The sequence below is a fragment of the Oncorhynchus nerka genome, unplaced genomic scaffold, assembly GCF_034236695.1.
Source record: "Oncorhynchus nerka isolate Pitt River unplaced genomic scaffold, Oner_Uvic_2.0 unplaced_scaffold_3391, whole genome shotgun sequence".
Taxonomy (NCBI): Eukaryota; Metazoa; Chordata; class Actinopteri; order Salmoniformes; family Salmonidae; genus Oncorhynchus; species Oncorhynchus nerka.
The window spans coordinates 1-9,897 of NW_027037905.1; the positions used below are offsets into that span (position 1 = coordinate 1).

The following is a 9,897-nucleotide window of genomic DNA, read 5'->3' on the forward strand; positions in this document are numbered from 1 at the left end:
GGTCAGATTCTGCCCAGTATAGTGACCACTGACCAGGAATATCAAAAAGCTGTTGCTTTTTCACTCACCACATATCTCAGTGTTGGGTGAACTTTTCATCATAGAGTTGGAGATATTGTTTTTCTAATCTGATCATCTGCTTCTGTAGAGACGTTATCCTCCAATAGTATCCTCAGCTGCTCATTCAAACTGTCCTGCAATCAATCAATCAATCAATCAATCAGACATTGAAGATAATTCCATCCATTTATTCTGAACTCTTTGTGGAGTCGGGGTCTCAAGCCTTTTCAGTATGAGGTAATATCATCGAAGATGCTGCTTTGAACAGTCTGAATCTTACAACAGACAGTGCTTCCTCCAGCTGTGTAGTTAGGCCCATGGGTCTCTGTCCTGTGGTCTTGGTCTCGTATCTCTGCCTGCTCCTTCAGCTCTTCAACGTTCCCTCTCAACGTCCTGACTCTCGCTTCTCCACCGGAGACGTCTTGTTCCATCATGGACAGGATCTTGGACTGCCTGAGCTGGAGGCAGGTCAGATACATACTATTAGGAGACAGATTCTCCATTCAGGTAAGCTGCACAGTACATGGGGGTTTCCTACTCACAGAGGAAGTTGTTGTCATGGTGCAGAGGCCTCTCCCTGTCCAGTGCTTGTTCACTAGGCTCAGCAGCATCTCCATTGGTTTCTATAGCTTCCTAGGAGACAGATTTGATACAATTAAAAAAGACTGGTTATAATGAACAGTAAGATCTATGATGAATGAATGGTACTGTAGGGATAGGTGGGTTTTCTCTATTATTAATAAATGGTACTGTAGGGATAGGTGGGTTTCTCTATGATTAATGAATGTTTTGTAGGGATAGGTGGGTTTCTCTGTTATTAATGAATGGTACTGTAGGGATAGGTGGGTTTCTCTATGATTAATGAATGGTACTGTAGGGATAGGTTTTCTCTAGGGTGGATGAATGGTACGGTAGGGATAGGTGGGTTTTCTCTATGATTAATGAATGGTACGGTAGGGATAGGTTTTTCTCTATGATTAATAGATGGTGGATGAATGGTACGGTAGGGATAGGTGGGTTTCTCTATGATTAATGAATGGTACGGTAGGGATAGGTGGGTTTCTCTATGATTAATGAATGGTATGCAAAGGATAGGTGAGTTTCTCTATGATTAATGAATGGTACTGTAGGGATAGGTGAGTTTCTCTATGATTGTGGATGTTTTCTTAAAAGGGATAATTGAGTTTTCTCTAGGAGTGGATGAATGGTACTGTAGGGATAGGTAGGTTTTCTCTATGATTAATGAATGAGTACGGTAGGGATAGGTAGGTTTCTCTATGATTAATAGATAGTACTGTATGAATGGTGAGTTTCTCTATGATTATGGAGCTAATTTTCTTAGGGATAGGTAGGTTTCTCTATGATTGTGAATGGTACTGTAGGGATAGGTGGGTTTCTCTATGATGAATGAATGGTACTGTAGGGATAGGTGGGTTTTTTCTCTACTGATTAATGAATGGTACTGTGAGGATAGGTGGGTTTCTCTATGATTAATGAATGATGCGGTAGGGATAGTGGGTTTTTCTGATTGTGAATGGTACTGTAGGGATAGGTAGGTTTCTCTATGATTAATGAATGGTACTGTGAGGATAGGTGGGTTTTCTCTATGATTAATGAATGGTACTGTAGGGATAGTGGTTTTTCTCTATTATTATGAACAATTTACTGTAGGGATAGGTAGGTTTTTCTCTATGATTAATAGATAGTACTGTAGGGATAGGTGGGTTTTCTCTATGATTAATGAATGGTACTGTATGTGGATAGGTGGGTTTTCTCTGCATGATTAATGAATGGTACTGTAGGGATATAAGGTGGGTTTTTTCTCTATGATTAATGAATGGTACTGTAGGGATAGGTGGGTTTCTCTACCAGTTAATGATTAATGAATTAATAATGGTACTGTAGGGATAGGTGGGTTTCTCTATGATTAATGAATGGTACGGTGGGATGAAAAGGTTTCTCTATGATTAATGAATGGTACTGTAGGGATAGGTGGGTTTTCTCATGGAATGAATGGTACTGTAGGGATAGGTGGGTTTCTCTATGATTAATGAATGGTACTGTAGGGATAGGTGGGTTTTTCTCTATGTGGATGAATAGTACTGTGGGATAGGTGGGTTTTCTCTATGATTAATGAATGGTACTGTAGGGATAGGTGGGTTTCTCTATGATTAATGAATGGTACTGGTAGGGATGATTGTGAATGGTACTGTTGGGTTTTCTCTAGGGTGGATAATGAATGGTACTCTATGTAGGGATAGGTGGGTTTTTTCTCTGATTAATATGGGTGATGAATGGGTTTCTCTAGGAGTGGATGAATAGTGCGGTAGGGATAGGTGGGTTTTTTTCTCTATGATTAATGAATGGTACGGTAGGGATAGGTGGGTTTTCTCTATGATGGATGAATGGCTCTATGATTAATGAATGGTACTGCTTGAGGATAGGTGGGTTCTCTCGGTAGGAATGGTAGGTTTCTCTATGATTAATGAATGGTACTGTAAAGGATAGGTGGGTTTTCTCTAGGTGGATGAATGGTACTGTAGGGATAGGTGGGTTTTCTATGATTAATGAATGGTACTGTGGGATAGGTGGGTTTTCTCTATGATTAATGAATGGTACTCTATGATTAGAATGATAGGTAGGTGGGTTTCTCTATGATTAATGAATGGTACTGTAGGGATAGGTGGGTTTTCTCTATGATTAATGAATGGTACTGTAGGGATAGGGATAGGTGGGTTTTTTCTCTATGATTAATGAATGGTACTAGGAGATAGGATAGGTGGGTTTTTTCTCTATGATTAATGAATGGTACTGTAGGGATAGGTGGGTTTTCTCTATGATGAATGAATGGTACTGTAGGGATAGGTGGGTTTCTCTATGATTAATGAATAGTACTGTTCTCTATGATTAATGAATGGTACTGTAGGGATAGGTGGGTTTTCTCTATGATGAATGAATGGTACTATGATTAATGGTACTGGGATAGGTGGGTTTCTCTATAGGTGGATGAATGAATGAATACGGTGGGATAGGTGGTTTTCTCTAGGGATAAGTGGGTTTTTCTCTCTCTCTCTCTCAAACGTCTCACCTTCTGTTGCTTGGCATGTTTCTGTGGTGAGGTGGAGCCCCCTGTCTGCTGGGTGTTATGGTAGGACAGTCTGGGAGGGTGCAGGATGGGGTTGGTGGCATCAGACCTACTGGGACAGGGACTTCTGGACTGGGGGCGGATCTTACCAAGGAAGACTTCTGCTGGTCAACTTTATCTAAAGGAAGAAAACAGTGCAAAACACTCAGAATGTTGTATTAGGCCATTCATGCCATCTGATTTGTGGCGGTGACAGAGAGGATATTCAGTGTCACCTCACCAGGGTGAGGTGAAGTGGCCCTGGCCGCCACTCTCAGGTGTTTGGGGAGTTTCTCCGGCCTCCTCCCATCCAGAGCTAGTCCCGCTGTGCTTCTCTACGCGGGGTTAAAGGTTACCCCTCGGCCCTCTGACGTTTTCAACGAGGAGGAAGAACCTTTCCTTCGAGATCCTTCTCTTAAACGTTGACCATTGGACTGGGAATGACAAGCTGATCATAATGAAAATAAAACATGCACATTTTATACTGAAGGCTTGTTTGCTCACTTGAAAAAAGGTAGACCGTAAATGTAACTAGTTAAACATACATTTCATCAAGTACTGAATGAAATCAATTAAGGTTAAATCTCTGAAATCTTGCCATAAATGAGCTAAATTCCCCATGTTCCTAGGGAAAAAATAAGAACATTTGTCTCCCCCTGGTGGACTGTCCCTACATTAACAGTCATGGTGTACATCACACTCTAATACCACTTCATACTGTCATTTGTCATTATTAAAATAATGATGTAGTATTCTGTGATCAAACAACATAAACTCACACTCCTCTCTGATCTGATGATAAAGCTGGGACTCTGACTCCTTGTGGGAAGAGCCAGTCAGGAACAGAGGTTCACTTTGGTCCCAGTTGCTCTTAGCGACAAAGGTTCAACACTATGTCATCGTTGTCATCAGGACAGAGAGCTTCTTGTGAGCGATTTACTGAGGCCATCCTCAACTTACTGCTCCTGGAACACACCAATCAAACACGCATTACGTCATAACATAGCACTACTAGAAGAATATTGTATAATACAATCTATAACACTGTAACGTCACTGTACACACTATTGGAAACAATGACACATAAAGAACAGCTTACTAGTTAAATAAAAATGAAATCTGAAGTTTGTCTTTCTGTGTTTTCTAATAATACAAATCAATGTCTAATGCAGACAAGAGACCTTTGGTGCAAACAAGACCTCCTGACATTAGCAAGCTGGTGTATTAACACTGTAGAGTACAGTACCTCTGGTCAGTGATGCCTGTCTAATACTGTAGAGTACAGTACCTCTGGTCAGTGATGTCTGTCTAACACTGTAGAGTACAGTACCTCTGGTCAGTGATGTCTGTCTAACACTGTAGAGTACAGTACCTCTGGTCAGTGATGCCTGTCTAATACTGTAGAGTACAGTACCTCTGGTCAGTGATGTCTGTCTAATACTGTAGTGTACAGTACCTCTGATCAGTGATGTCTGTCTCCGAGGAGCTTGTCTGTTGGGGTCGGAGCACAGAGTCTGAGGAGAAATGCATGATTGAAGCTCTTCTCTCACTGTCCCTGACTGGACAGTCATCTACAGGAAGAAAAAACAATATAAAACAAACATCAAATGTCAGATTGGTAAGAAGAACTATCTAACAGCAAAGTAATTGGACAGCCAATCGGACCCACAATGAACATATGGTAGCTATAGGTACCAAGCCTGCGAAAGGTTGGACAGTGCGTGCACAAAGTACAGGCGGTAGTGTGGATCTGTTTTAGCCAGAGGGTTGAGCCTCAGGTCCAGCTCTCTCAGAGCAGTCAGCTGCCAGAGCACTTTGACCTCCTGAGAGGGAGGGAATGTTGTTGTAGTACAAGTTCAGCCTCTCCAGCCTCTTCAAGTGTTGGACCCCTATAGATGAACAAACATAGAAAGAAACAAATAGGAGGGGTATAATTTGTGGAACATTCCAACAGGAATCTGTTCCAAGAACTTAGTAAATAAACAAGGTTGCCAACAAACAACACATACAAAGTTGTATAGAGGCAGATTAGATAAAGGGTAGGGAATGGGCTATTTCATTACATTTTTTAAATCACCTCACCAAAATGTCTGTCCTCACTCTGGTAGCCTATGGACAAACATGAAGAATAAGCTACGTGGTGAGTTGATGCCTATTCGGCAGCTAGTTAGCGAGGTGACTCTATCATGTTACTTTGTATTACTATGCGTTGTTTGTTGGAAACCAGATTCCTGTTGGAACGTTCCACAAATTATACCCACTCAAACAAATGTGACTTACACATTCAGTGTATGTCCCAAATTGTGCCCCTATTCCCTACATAGTGAACTACTTTTGCCCAAAACAGTGGTTAGAAGTAGTGCACTATATAGGAATAATATGTAATAGCGTACCATTGTGGACGCAATCAGATCTACACATCTACACACTCAGACTTCAGTCACCATTTCACCATGTACTGTATATACATTTGTCTGTTGATAGACATCTCACTCGACAGAGATTAGTGCATTACAGGAGAGGTTCAGTGTTTTCAAACGGACAAAGTTCTTTAGTGAGATTCCCAGATGCCTGATTTTCTCCTTGTATGATCCTGGGAGGCTCAGTGATCTCACATCTGCTGTAAAGTGGTCATGAATGTTAGTAGCCAGCAATCAAAGTAGAGTACTTGGGTAGTTGTAGACCCATGGTAACGTTGTCCATCTTTCACTAGATAGCTACCTGTGGCCAGACAAATTCAAAACACTGTTTTGTCAGCTAGCCTAGCAGGCGAGCTAACGTTAGCACTAAGCAAAGTCTCTGTGCGTTAATTAGCTATTAATGGAAGTTTAAAACTGGTTTTAAATCAAACTAATCATACATCTAGGCTACCAACTTACAAGCTATAATTTAAGTGTCAAATATATTACCAAGGCAATGGTGATTTAGATGTACCTTCTCTCGTATCCACTGCTCTGTTACTGTTGTCAACAGCGCCGCCATATTTTTCCAATTTGGTGGAAGCCGAGCCGAGCATGCGCAGTTGTTTACGGTCTGGGAACGCCCACATCCTGGTACTGCTTGTCTCACGTGTTCAAACAAGCGGAACAGAGACAGGTAATGTTGAATGTTAACAGATATTTTTAAGCTCACATATGAGTTTCAGTCTTGCCTTTGGTCATTCTAAACGTGGCTACTTACCTGAAACATAGCTGTTTAGAATGTTAACACTGTACACATAGCTATGGTGCAAGACAAGACTACTAGCTTACTTTCAACAGTATTTTCTCAACTTTGGTATTGTATTCAACAGTTTACTTGCAGATATCTGAAAACTTCTTCTCTTTCACAAATCCCACTCAGTCTCTTCATATCAAATGAACAGTGATCCTCCAACTGTAGCTTTGGATTTGAGTCAAGACCAATGGCAGGCTGTCTGACAGAGTTGATCACAGCATGTTCCAACGTCACACTGTCCGTCTCTGCCCTGTACACAGCATATCAGCTCTTCAAGGTAATTTTGGGATATATTGGTGTTCACCTGAGTGAGACACTTGAGGGTAACTCTTGTGTACCATTAAACCATTCTCAACCCCTTTGCCACTGATTATTGTCATGACTCGTTCTTTCTCCTCACCCTGACTGTTCCCTCATCTCCCTCTTTCTCTCGTAGGACCACAGAGCTCCAGCAGTGGGTTTCTTTCTCCTCACCCTGACTGTTCCCTCATCTCCCTCTTTCTCTCGTAGGACCACAGAGCTCCAGCAGTGGGTTTCTTTCTGCTCACCCTGACTGTTCCCTCATCTCCCTCTTTCTCTCGTAGGACCACAGAGCTCCAGCAGTGGGTTTCTTTCTCCTCACCCTGACTGTTCCCTCATCTCCCTCTTTCTCTCGTAGGACCACAGAGCTCCAGCAGTGGGTTTCTTTCTGCTCACCCTGACTGTTCCCTCATCTCCTCTTTCTCTCAGAGGACCACAGAGCTCCAGCAGTGGGTTTCTTTCTGCTCACCCTGACTGTTCCCTCATCTCCTCTTTCTCTCAGAGGACCACAGAGCTCCAGCAGTGGGTTTCTTTCTGCTCACCCTGACTGTTCCCTCATCTCCTTTCTCCTGCTCACCTGACTGTTCCCTCATCTCCTCTTTCTCTCGACCACAGAGCTCCAGCAGTGGGTTTCTTTCTGCTCACCCTGACTGTTCCCTCATCTCCCTCTTTCTCTCGTAGGACCACAGAGCTCCAGCAGTGGGTTTCTTTCTCCTCACCCTGACTGTTCCCTCATCTCCCTCTTTCTCTCATAGGACCACAGAGCTCCAGCAGTGGGTTTCTTTCTGCTCACCCTGACTGTTCCCTCTTTCTCTCGTAGGACCACAGAGCTCCAGCAGTGGGTTTCTTTCTCCTCACCCTGACTGTTCCCTCATCTCCCTCTTTCTCTCGTAGGACCACAGAGCTCCAGCGGTGGGTTTCTTTCTGCTCACCCTGACTGTTCCCTCATCTCCTCTTTCTCTCGTAGGACCACAGAGCTCCAGCAGTGGGTTTCTTTCTGCTCACCCTGAATGTTCCCCTCATCTCCCTCTTTCTCTCGTAGGACCACAGAGCTCCAGCGTGGGTTTCTTTCTGCTCACCCTGACTGTTCCGTCATCTCCCTCTTTCTCTCGTAGGACCACAGAGCTCCAGCAGTGGGTTTCTTTCTGCTCACCCTGACTGTTCCCTCATCTCCCTCTTTCTCTCGTAGGACCACAGAGCTCCAGCAGTGGGTTTCTTTCTGCTCACCCTGACTGTTCCCTCATCTCCTCTTTCTCAGAGGACCACAGAGCTCCAGCAGTGGGTTTCTTTCTGCTCACCCTGACTGTTCCCTCATCTCCCTCTTTCTCTCGTAGGACCACAGAGCTCCAGCAGTGGGTTTCTTTCTCCTCACCCTGACTGTTCCTCATCTCCCTCTTTTCTCTCGTAGGACCACAGAGCTCCAGAAGTGGGTTTCTTTCTCCTCACCCTGACTGTTCCCTCATCTCCCTCTTTCTCTCGTAGGACCACAGAGCTCCAGCGGTGGGTTTCTTTCTGCTCACCCTGACTGTTCCCTCTTTCTCTCGTAGGACCACAGAGCTCCAGCAGTGGGTTTCTTTCTCCTCACCCTGACTGTTCCCTCATCTCCCTCTTTCTCTCGTAGGACCACAGAGCTCCAGCGGTGGGTTTCTTTCTGCTCACCCTGACTGTTCCCTCATCTCCCTCTTTCTCTCGTAGGACCACAGAGCTCCAGCAGTGGGTTTCTTTCTGCTCACCCTGAATGTTCCCTCATCTCCCTCTTTCTCTCGAGGACCACAGAGCTCCAGCAGTGGGTTTCTTTCTGCTCGGTCTCTCCTCAGGCCTCTGCACCCTGCCTGTCTCCTTCAGCCCATACCTGACCTCTGTACAGGGGGACCTGGAGTGGGCCGGCGAGGTCCTGGCTCCACCGCTAGTCTCCTTCGGCTTCCTGTGGCTCAGCGAAGACCGCACCACAGCCAACACCCTCCTTATTGGCTCAGCTCTCCTCCCGGTGCTCTGCGATTGGCTGTCAGCGGACGAGTTGATGCTGATGTCACGCTGTCTGGCGCTCTCTGCCGTCTCCTGCTCGCTCACCGTGTGTCTGTTTGCGGGAAACGCTGTCGGGGCCCTGGGCAGTGTGGCCTCAGCCTGCCCCAAATGGTGGCCCCTATGGTGGGGTCAAGACTCTGGCTCCCCTTGTCTCTCCAGGGGTCACTGTGGGACTGCTTAAGTGGCTCCTGAAGGGCTCCATGGCTGTAGGGTGCTGGGCTTCTGAGAAGGCACTTAGCAAGTACCTGTTGGAACTGAAGGACCTGGACTCCCCATTTTAACTTATTACCACTGTAACTCAGGGTTTCCCCAAACTCAGTCCTCAGGACCCGGGGTTTCCTTTCTTTCCTAAGCACTACACCGCTTATTCAAATAATCAACTAACCATCAAGCTTTGTAGTGTTTGGGCAAAAACCAAAACGTGCACCCCTTGAGTCCCGAGCATGGAGTTTGGGAAACTGTAACATCACTGTAACAGTTACTGACTGTCTGAACAGTTCAATAGTCCCTCACACATGATCATGACTGATTGTTAAGTTGATGTGGTCTCATGATGTGCACATAGAGCTGCTGACAGAAGAGAACCAGATGGAGGGTCTATTTATTTTGTCCTGCAGGGCCTTGCCTCATAGAAGTAGAACGAATAGAACGGTCTGGAACCTCTGACCATGGCGATTTGACTGGTAAAGTCATGGGTGCACTCAAAATGAGCAAGCTTGTTCTACTTATTCTAGCACTGTGGCTTGCCTTTGATCTGTAGCTAATAACCTTTCCAATTCCTACTGTTCAATGACCTTTCCAATTCCTACTGGCCAATGACCTTTCCAATTCCTACTGGCCAATAACCTTTCCAATTCCTACTGGTCAATGACCTTTCCAATTCCTACTGGCCAATGACCTTTCCAATTCCTACTGGCCAATAACCTTTCCAATTCCTACTGGCCAATGACCTTTCCAATTCCTACTGGCCAATAACCTTTCCAATTCCTACTGGCCAATGACCTTTCCAATTCCTACTGGCCAATGACCTTTCCAATTCCTACTGGCCAATGACCTTTCCAATTCCTACTGGCCAATAACCTTTCCAATTCCTACTGGCCAATGACCTTTCCAATTCCTACTGGCCAATGACCTTTCCAATTCCTACTGGCCAATGACCTTTCCAATTCCTA

The 9,897-nt window shown here is 44.7% G+C and overlaps 2 pseudogenes; one reads left to right on the forward strand and one right to left on the reverse strand.

The window, feature by feature from the left end:
- Positions 1–68: 68 nt before the first annotated feature.
- On the reverse strand, positions 69–6,250 carry LOC135566774 (centrosomal protein of 72 kDa-like; annotated as a pseudogene).
- LOC135566773 (transmembrane protein 276-like) lies at positions 6,202–9,149 on the forward strand (annotated as a pseudogene).
- Positions 9,150–9,897: the final 748 nt, after the last annotated feature.